Source organism: Homalodisca vitripennis, chromosome X (genome assembly GCF_021130785.1).
Source record: "Homalodisca vitripennis isolate AUS2020 chromosome X, UT_GWSS_2.1, whole genome shotgun sequence".
Classification (NCBI taxonomy): Eukaryota; Metazoa; Arthropoda; class Insecta; order Hemiptera; family Cicadellidae; genus Homalodisca; species Homalodisca vitripennis.
The window spans coordinates 63617123-63627727 of record NC_060215.1 but is presented as its reverse complement, the minus strand read 5'-3'; positions in this window follow the sequence as shown (position 1 = coordinate 63627727).

The window sequence follows — 10605 nt, the reverse complement described above, 5'->3', positions numbered from 1 at the left end:
AAATTATTATCTATTTCAATTCATTTTAAGTATGCTGTTGATATCTCGTCGATAGAATCTGGTACTGTTATGTTATTCTTTTTGATCAGATAGCACATACAGATTGGTAAATGTACTAATTTTGTTGCTTTTTTATAGTTTGCTTGTTTTTTTTTTTATATTTGCCATTATTATTATTTAATTTATGTAGGTCTAAGCATGGTTCGTTGTTATTTAAGCTATGATTTCTAATTATTAGTGTTCAATACTGATTGATTAATGTACAACACAATTTCCTAAGTTTGTATAATATAATAGCATTGCCGTTGATAGTTAAATAAATTTCGAAATATGGCACAAAACTTCTTTCTTTAAAGAACGCGTGAAACACTTACTAAAAGGTATTCGGTTTATGAGTTTGAGGAGGGCCGCTGGCATGATTGAGAACTAGTTTTCGGCACCGGTTTATTGTAAACGGCGTCTTGATCTCAAAATTTATTTTTTCGATGCAGTTTCTCATGAGTTAGTTTCTATTATATTTTTATTAAATTTGTACTATTATTCACTATTATTATGATTTATTGCTTTTACAACTTGTAGCTAATTTTAGATCTATCATTATTGTCGTAACAGTATACTATGTGTGTTGTAACTATGTATAGCTTTAATTTAATATCAAATGCACATTTACTTGTGCAGGCTATGTATTGTAAACTGTATACTACTGTTTAGCTCTACATTTTGTAGATTAATCTTTAGGATTTCAATGCAATCCACGATACTAGAGACTTCTTGTATTTTTCAAAACATGCCAATACAACAAAAAGTGTCATCGTTCCCATTTTCTTTGTGAAATATTATAGAATTGTGATGCAAATTTAAAACAATATACGTACAGAATTTAGTTCACTAACCAGTTAAAATCCAATTAAGGACTAAATGTACATGGTAACTGTTTGTGTGTGTTTGTGTGCACGTGTGCTGTGTGAGAGAGATGATGAGATACAGCACTCCGAAAGCTCGTAGCTGTTCTGGTTTCCTGTCACTGTTGATACATCGTTATACAGCTATCCTAAAGTAGCTTTCACAAGCTTAGGTCCAACTGATGACGTATGACCTAGTTTGCTGAATTTTGCGACTTTTTTACATCAGAGCACATAATATTGCTAACTATTATCAAAACAGGAACGTAAGCACTAGGAAGTTAGATTTATAACTGCTCATAAAATAGAGTAGATTATTTATTATATGTATTGATACATTTTAGTGTCTGTATAGCGTTTAATAATATACCACCACAAATTTACTATTGTTATGTTAAACAAGATATACAAATATGTTTCAATATATTTATTGGTTATTGAGATATCAAATCTCCAAGTGTTTTACTTCGTTGTTTAAATATTTATAATGTATAAATGTTAGAAGAAAAACTGGAAAGAGTTCGGATTAATGTATTAATTATATATTTTAATGGGACATCTCCACAGATTAAGGCTTTTCTCTATAAAGGCGTAAAGTGCTTGAGGTTTAACATTGATCGTATGAGCTAAAACACAACATCCTTTAACTACAGCCAACTCTTAAGTTTGTGAAGACTTGAAGATTATACCTAAGGACAATAATAGGCATCATGAAAGAGGACAAGATTTCCTTTTCATTCACAATGGTGCACCTGATGAGACAATGAGAACACCTCTTCATTTAGTTAAGCTGGATGGCTACTGGAAAAACCGGACATATTTCTATTGTAGCCTAGATGTCTCTGATGTGAACACGTAAAGCACTTTTTGTGTTTCCGAGAGTACGTTTTTAATATCTTCGTCACCGACTAGCTAAGTTGGTTTCAACCATTACTTGGCCATTCTGTCTTAGTGTGGAGATTCTGGTTGCTTCACAGATACCGAAATTTCAGATGGACGTGGACGCCAGATTCCTGGACATTTAACCATTTAAACAAATTTTAAAAACCATTAAACAGGTTTTACGGTTGTGAGTATAATATATCCAATAACCGTTCTTGTAATAGATATGGAAGATATAAATGAAAGCCTTAATGGTAAAGGTATTTACACTCGTACTCTTATGTGAACTATAAAAGTTATCAAAAACATTAAAACTACTATGGAAGGTAACATTTCAAACTTATATTATTCTTCTCAAGATATATTCATTGTTAAACAGATCAAAACTTGGAATCCAAATTGAGCTTCACATTCGGTCTACAGAGTGGAAATAGTGTAATTTCATACAAAAAAGGGATTATGCATACTCTACCTACAAGTACGTATACAAGAACATATTGAGAAGCTAGGACTAATTATCGTGAGAATCATAACAAACGAGATATGGATAACAACGTTACGTTCTAGAAATGTAGAAAATCTGTAGTGTTTGTGTATGTTTTATATAGAACAGCAATACAGATTATTCTATATTTTTTATTTCAAATTGTTGTTTCAATGTTCTTGTCATACGCACATGGGACTCCCCGTAGCCAAGCCATCACCTCGTATATCCAGTCTTGGCGACAATAGAAGACCCGATGACGCCAACCCGCGCCTCGTCGCGTCGATCCCAGTTAATTAACTCTAACTCGGCCGTTTCTCAAATGTCAGTTTTTGCCGCACCGCCGCCCAATTGTCTGGTTAAACTAATTTTACCAACGTTTTCAACCTGAGTCCCCCAACCATTCACTGATTGCGTGCCTTTATACAGAATAAAACGTTATATGTCACAGTTTTACCTGTTTGTCATCCTTAGTAGACTAATGTGCGTACGTTTTACCCAATAATTTAGATACGGTCTAATTGTACCAAATTTACTGTATATGAATTGTTCAAACATGTTCGCATGAAGGGAACTACTGCTATTTATACTCCTTAGATACTTCTACGAATGTAAGATAGAAAGTAAACTATTTTTTTTTTTTTTTTTTTTCAAATTATGTTCATCAATGCATCATAGCTTTACAACACAACAATACATATTATATAAGCTAACGATTGCGTTAGACAAATTGATCCCCAGGTTATTTATATTGAATATGGTTATCTTTTGTATTTGTGACAAGGACCAGATCAGGTCAATAAGTATTTCTCCCCTCACCCTCCCACACACTACAAATAATGTTTCTGTTATGTCGCAGAAGTAAGACAATAATTCTTATTCAATATCTGTGAATGTTAACTTTATTATTATGTTTAAGACCTAGTATCAGTGGTATACATAACATTTTAAAACAAAATTGTCCTTATTATTTAATGTAAATTTTATTATATGAAACAACACAAGTTTATTGTGAGAAAGTTTATGATGAAATAATTGTATGACTCAAATTTTTATACACTTCTTTCTGGTTTCCAAATTGTGACAGACACATAATATTCTAGAATTTAACTATATTTGACATTTATTTTTTTATTTGTTGCTTGTCTCCCAAACACCTCCTCCTCTAATTCCCACAAATTTTCCTTACCACGCTGGCAAATATTTTCCACTCTCCGTCGTGTATCTGAAATTTACATATTCAAGAGTTTGGAATAGCAAAAGCTCGTATTTGCAAAATGTATGTTTCAATATATTATGTGGACTAATTTTAAAGTGTTTTCCAGAATATTTAGAAAATGATTTTCCTTACTTTACCGTAAATTGGATCGACAGGAACCCTTTCACAAGCTCCGTTCATGTGTTGGTGAGTGCCTTTGGCAAAGCGTTAACTTGGCCAACAAACAAAGGTTGGGAATTTTCAAGAAGGAATTTTTATATTTTGAATGGCAAACAAATTTTCATTGTTGGCATGTTCTACAAAATGGGACGGGTGTATCACTTTATTAAAAGTAATTTTCCTAAAGTGTTTTGACTACTATCAGAGTTGCACAGTCGAGAAGATTTAGTAAGATTATTTTAACAGTTGAAGTCGTATTGAAATCATTCGATGTAGGCTTCGAGTATGTATGTGACTGTTTTACGTCAGAGTATTTATGTTGACTTTCAAGTTCAATTAAAGATCCTTAAGTTTACCTCTTACTATCGGTAAGCGTTACCGAAATTTTACAGTTACAGAAATGAAACAATATAAATGTAATGTAACAATTAGAAAAAACAAGTGCTTAGCCAGTTATTTGGAAAAATATAGTAGTAAATGGCAAGAATAGGCGAATTATTTCTTTGACGCTGGAAATAAAATTGCAATACCTTATTATAAGTATATCATTCTAATATAGTTATTCCGATATATTCTATATCCTAATAATAATAATACATAACAGTTATTCCCACTATGTAAAGGTATTCAAGCCTCTTTTAAGGATGAAATGGATCTTTATTATTACCTTTACACTAAAAATGTATATTATATTTGACAACAATTTTTAAATGACCACACTATAATGATAAATGACGTTTGATGAAAAAATATTTGAATTAGATAAGTATATTTATAGCTTAGACTGTTGTCAAAATAAGCTACTTCTCCTGAATTTAATGGTTTTAAAAATGGTATTGCGTGATATTACGTAAACTTAAAAGTATATATTTGCATAAAAGAACTGTTTTAACTGTGAAAACAATAACGAAAATGATAAAGAACAGACAGAGTCGTATTTTAGCGTTATAGAGCAACTTTCTACGAATAATGTGAAACATGCCCTGCATATATTACAGTTGTATGAAAAGATTAGCTATGCGATAGACCAACAAATACTTAATTTAAAGAGACCAAATATTCATGTTTTCTTTCTCTCAGACCTACCGTATTGGAAGGAATCTGATTATGTTTAGTTGTGACAACACTGCCGAGCCCACACGGCGGATTATTCCAGCTGGTAAAAACTGTTGGTTTCTTACATTTGATATTCATTCTCAGTATTCACATCCATAAAATATGGTGGCAATTAATAAATAGTATTAGAACTATCAAATTTCCTTTTTAAAAGCAGTGTGAACCTATTACGTGTTATTATTATTAAGATATGTATTATATGTTCTCAAAATATTACCATGAAAAACAAAATAAAATTCGATCATGTTTCTTAAAAACTTATTTTTAAGATCATGTTAGTTGTACAAGGAGTTATGGTCTATCATCTGACAGCATAAATTATACATCTTCACGAAAAGTCTTAGGACAGAAAACCCTTTTATATTGTATCTTTTTTCCCCAATGACAAGAAATTGCTAAGTCCACAACTAGAATATTTTTAATAGCCCATTTATTCAAATAAATAAAAACAATTAATGTAATTAGCTACTGTCACTAAAGTAATTATTAAACAGCTACCATCAATACTTCTAACTCCCTCCCAGAAGATGATTGTGGGTTTGCTTCCTCTACAAGATGAATGTTTTTAACTTATAACAAATTCTATAAATTTAGAGAGCAAAATCCTACAGAAGTATAGAATGTTTCCAGACAAGGAGAACGACACCTCTGAAACATCCCCAAGCTCTGTGTGTAGGCCAAGTTAGTGCTTTGCCAAGGGTATTGACGTACACACTCACAGATCTTAAGTAAAGGTAAGACGTTTTCGTTAAGGGTTAAAATCGCTACGCGTTATGAGGATTAAAATATTAATCTGTGACTCTTAAGAGTCTATATGATAGTGCATTGGTTCATTTCTGTTTCTATTGATCGTAACAAAATTTATTTTCAATTGTAGTTAAATTAGGTACGATATTCAGGAATTGAATTTCTCTCAAATAATATCCAAATAACTAGTTGAATTATTTGAAATAAAACCGCAACTAATTTCCGTTCACAAGTACGGAGTGTTAAAAAAGGTCCCACACGGGCTTGATAATTCACGAACGAATACAGGTAAAATAATATAACTTGGTACATCAATACTGCACCTATAAAACTACTTTTCGAAGTAACTATAATTACTTTGTCATTTTAGAGGGGTGACCCGCAAGGAGTCAACAAGAAATCTTAAATGAGAGTATAGGTCAAGTAGAACATATAATTAAAGGTATTTATTATTAGAGTACAATTCAGCAAATCTGATCTTAAAAAGTTCCATTTTTTTAATATGCTGGTTTAAAGTTAAAGGCTCAAATTGTGAAAGTTAAACTTAGTAAATGAATGCTGGACTTATTTTGAAGGTAGTTAGTGAATTTCTCATCAATGGAGGATGATCTACAATAGGTTTAGCAAACAAATTTAACTTAAATATAGCTCAAGATAATTATAAACTGTAATGTAAGGTATACGCGTACATAAAGTAAAGTGCGAAGGCCGGACTAAAAATAAGAACTTTCTTTTGTAATAACTGATAAAGATTTTCCTTTATCATTCATCTATGCTGCACCACACCTTTATAATTGAAGCGGTGAGATTAAAAAGGAAAAACATTCCAGTTTTTGACAAATTGAGTTGAAATAGCCATTTTGTTTTTCAGACCTAAATGCTTCTAATGAGATAAATAAAGAAAAACATTCCTTTATATTTAGTAGCCATGGCAACCCATTTGATTCTAGACTGAGATTAAGAAAGAAAACATTCCAGGAATGTTTTCCTTTTTAACCTCAGTGAGGAGTAGTTCGTTGTTTGGCCAGTAGAGTGCATTGTGTGTAATATTGGTTTATTATTGCTAATACACTAACCTGTAAGTAGTTAAAGTTGTAAGGTTATGAGAGTATTTAACACTATTTATTTTCAGTAATTGTGCTATTACCCTGTAAGTTAAGTGAGTTCTAATCATTTTGATGATCAAAAACTATGTCTGAAGCATCAGAAAATGAGAAAGCCCTGCTAAGAAAAGGAGAGGCGTAGGAAATGCTGTAAGTAAAATGAAAGTTGCTAGGCTGAAAGGAGAAGGTTTTGTAACAACTTCTGGAGTATTAGTTGAACAAAAGACTACAGGTCCTGAATGTGACTGTAGGAAACAAATGTACCTCTAATTTTACTGAGGAACAAAAACTTAAAATAGTTAGTACGGTTTACAGTGGTAGGCCTAAGAATGAACGGGACACTTATTTGATAGGTTTGATTGACCGCTGTGATGTTCAAAGGCACAGATTCTATTAGTCCACATTCAAAACAGCTTTCCTCATCTTTTAAATATAACACCGTAGTTGATGGTTAAAAAGTTTGAAGTGTGCCGTAAGGCTTACTTAAGCTTACATGCAGTAAACTAGCAAGGTTGTTTTTCGTTTGACATCTATTTTAACCAAAAGGAGAGCAGCCCTATGGATATGAGAGGTAGACATGGTAATCATTCAAAAATTCCAAATGAAGTTTTAATTAAGTTGAATGAGCATATCGAATCATATCCAAAAAAAACCTCTCATTACTCATCCATCGAAGTAACTTACCTAGAGGCTGGCCTTACATGCAAAAATTATGAATGATATGTTCATTGAAAAACATCCTGATCTTAGCAAAACAATTAAATATGAATACTTCCTTAATTACTACAAAGAAAAATATGGATACCGATTCGGTAGGCCACAAGTTGATGTGTGTTCTACATGCGAAAATCTTAATACTAAAATTAAATCTACAAATCTGACTGATAGTGCAAAGAAAACATCTGCAGTGGAGTTAATGATCCATAAAAGGAGAGCATGTAAATTTTACAAAAAGATTGAAGAGATCACTGAAATTTGCAAAAATAGGGATGATGTTCATGCAGTGTGTTTTGATTTTATGCAAAACCTCCCTTTACCTTGCATGCCTGTGCAGGAGATGTTTTATCTCCGAAAATTATGGCATTATGTGTTTTGTGTCCACAGCTTAAGTGATGAACAAGGTGGGGGGGGGGGCTACAATGTATACATACCATGAAGGAGTTGCAAAAAAAGGTGCTAACGATGTGTGTTCCTTATTGAATGACTACATCAAAAACAGTGTTAATGAACAAGTAAAAACTCTTTATGTTTTTAGTGATGCATGCCCAGGGCAAAATCGTAACCAAACAATGGTTAGGTATTTTTTATCATTAACTCTTATGAAGCGGTTTCATGAAATTCAAGTTTTTTTCCCAACTAGAGGGCACAGTTTTTTACCTTGTGACCGGGATTTTGGGGTCATCAAGAGGGTAATTCGTCGCCATGACAGAGTTTATTCCCCTGAGCAATACAACAAAAATGATACAAAGTGCAAAAAAAGTGGAGCCTAAAGTTCATAGTAAAAAGTGTTAAAAATCATGACATACTTGATTTTTACCAGTGGTGGCCTGAATATTTCAAAAAAACCTGTCAAAGTGTAAGAGAACTAAGGAACCTTTCAAAGTCAGTTACATACAGCCATCTTACTTTTTCTGCAGCAAAAAGGGGATACGTGACTGCACGTCGATTCATTGATGGATTGAACAGTGATAGTATTTTCAAACTTTACAAAGGTGGTGAAGTTATCCTTCCAAGTGAAAGAGCCTTTAATGGAAAAGTTCCAATTAAGGTAAGCTAAACTTAATGATGTATCTAAAATAATACATTATGTGCCAGATCAATATAGACTTTTTTATGAGAACATATTGGAGTGGCCTTCAAACTACTGATAACCAAGAAGACGGTGATGACTAAAAATACCTACTGAAAATCCAAGCTAAAAGCAACATTTTAATTTGTAACTCCTTTGTTTCTAAGTAATTATTGCAATTTCATATTTTGAGACAATTAAAACTATTTGAATTGATAAAAGCTGAGGGTTTTAATAGTTTTTCCACCTTCTTCCTGTGTTGAGATAAAAAAGGAAAATATTCCATCAGTTTTATTTGTCTCTCAGGATAAAACTATTGGTTATATTAAAAAAGTATTTACACAAAAATATTACCTTAAATGTAATAAACAAATTTGTAATTGTTCATTTTACTCTTAATGCTAAGCTAAGGTTGTTATGGAGTTTTTATTGTTTCCTGTAAAAATTAGGGTTACTGGAATGTTTTCCTTTTTAATCTCACCGCTTCAATTATGTGAGTCAAAAAATTATCGTTACTTCACAAAGTATATTTATAGGTTCAGTAATGATATAACAAGTTTTATTGCTTTACCTGGAATCGTTCGGGAATTATAAAGCCCGCGCGGGACTTTATTAACACCCTGCATAAAACAAAGTAGGAATTTATGACGTGTTTCGTTTTAATAAACAAATACTGGGTTTTTTTCAATAGTGTCCATGTTATGGTTTACATACCACCTCTTTATTTATATACAAGAACTTTAAGCATACTATAGAATAAATTATTACGCATCCTTACATTTGCACTACTCTTGCATTTTACTAGGCCGGACTTCCTTATTTATGTAAAACTACGATGGTTTATAATCAAATAAATATTTTCAGAGGTATTTATAACTACTCGTATACATAGTTCAAATCGTCGTAAAAAATTAATTAATCTAATGTAATTTGTAAGCATGGAGGCGGGTTTAACCAATTCCAATTCCTAAAATACCAACGTGCTTCCAATATCTAGAGTGGCATGCTACCCTTGAAATTCCTACGCCTTTCACCTAGATCGTATACTATTTGCCCAAATACCGAGTCAACCAGGGCAAAATGTTATACTTATTATAAAGTTTAACTTTCTTAGGTAGTTTAAGTATATAATTATTAATGATACCAAAGAATTCATGAGATGGGTTAGTTTTAAAGGATGTTATTTACGTATTTTCATCAAAATAGTAGTCTAAAGTGTTCCATTTACACGAACAATTTAAATTGGTGGTTAGGACAACCCTCATTGATGTAGTTGTAAATTTAAGTGTCAAAAATCTTGTACATTACTCAACTATATGTTATTAGGGTCAAATTTAATATCTTTTTGTCCCTACATACGTGTTACACTTCCTAGAGGATGTTTAATATCGCTAATTTTATACTGTATTTCACCAGGGGTATGAATCGATATCCCCAAGAATCCCCAAGGAATCTGTTAGCTGAACTAATTACCTGCAAATGTTGGTAAATAAAGTATTAAATTATTATAGCTCTAAACATCTATAACAGTGTTCTAGTGTTTCATGCCATATAATTATCTTGTAAGGCGTATAATTTGAATCTGTATTTCATTTTATTATCGTTATTTAAATTGGATATATGAAATATTTCAAGATATTCGTTAAAATCTTCTATGAATTCATGCTTCCTGGGCCGCACCTAGTATGTAACTGTAAAATTGGTGACAAAGCATTAATATTTGTGTGTGCTCATTCTTTCCATAACAGAACGGGAGAACTCCTTTCTAACAAACTGTAGTATAAAGACTGTTTGAGGCAACTGCTTGTTAAAGGGAGGGAAAACATTCTGAGAAACTCACCCCTATAAAATAATAAAAAGTCAATTAGTAGTACAAATTAATCGAGAAGACAAGTGAAAGTGGTTTTGTAAGGTTTCGTTACAATAAATAAAAATATGGCATTCAGTATCGAGTCCATAAATGTTCACTTTATGGTAAAACAATGAAAAATGCCTAATGACCACTTTTATTACTAATAAAAACCAACATTAACATATTATCCACACGCCTCCTTATTGTATGTTCTTTGAAGCTAGTACGATTGTTATATTAACGCAGGGTGCTCGCATAACGCTCCGCTGGACAGTGCAAAATGTTAATTTAAGTTGACTCATTAACAAAACGAAGTCAGAGGCTGCCTGCTGAGGCTAGACATCGGGGTACG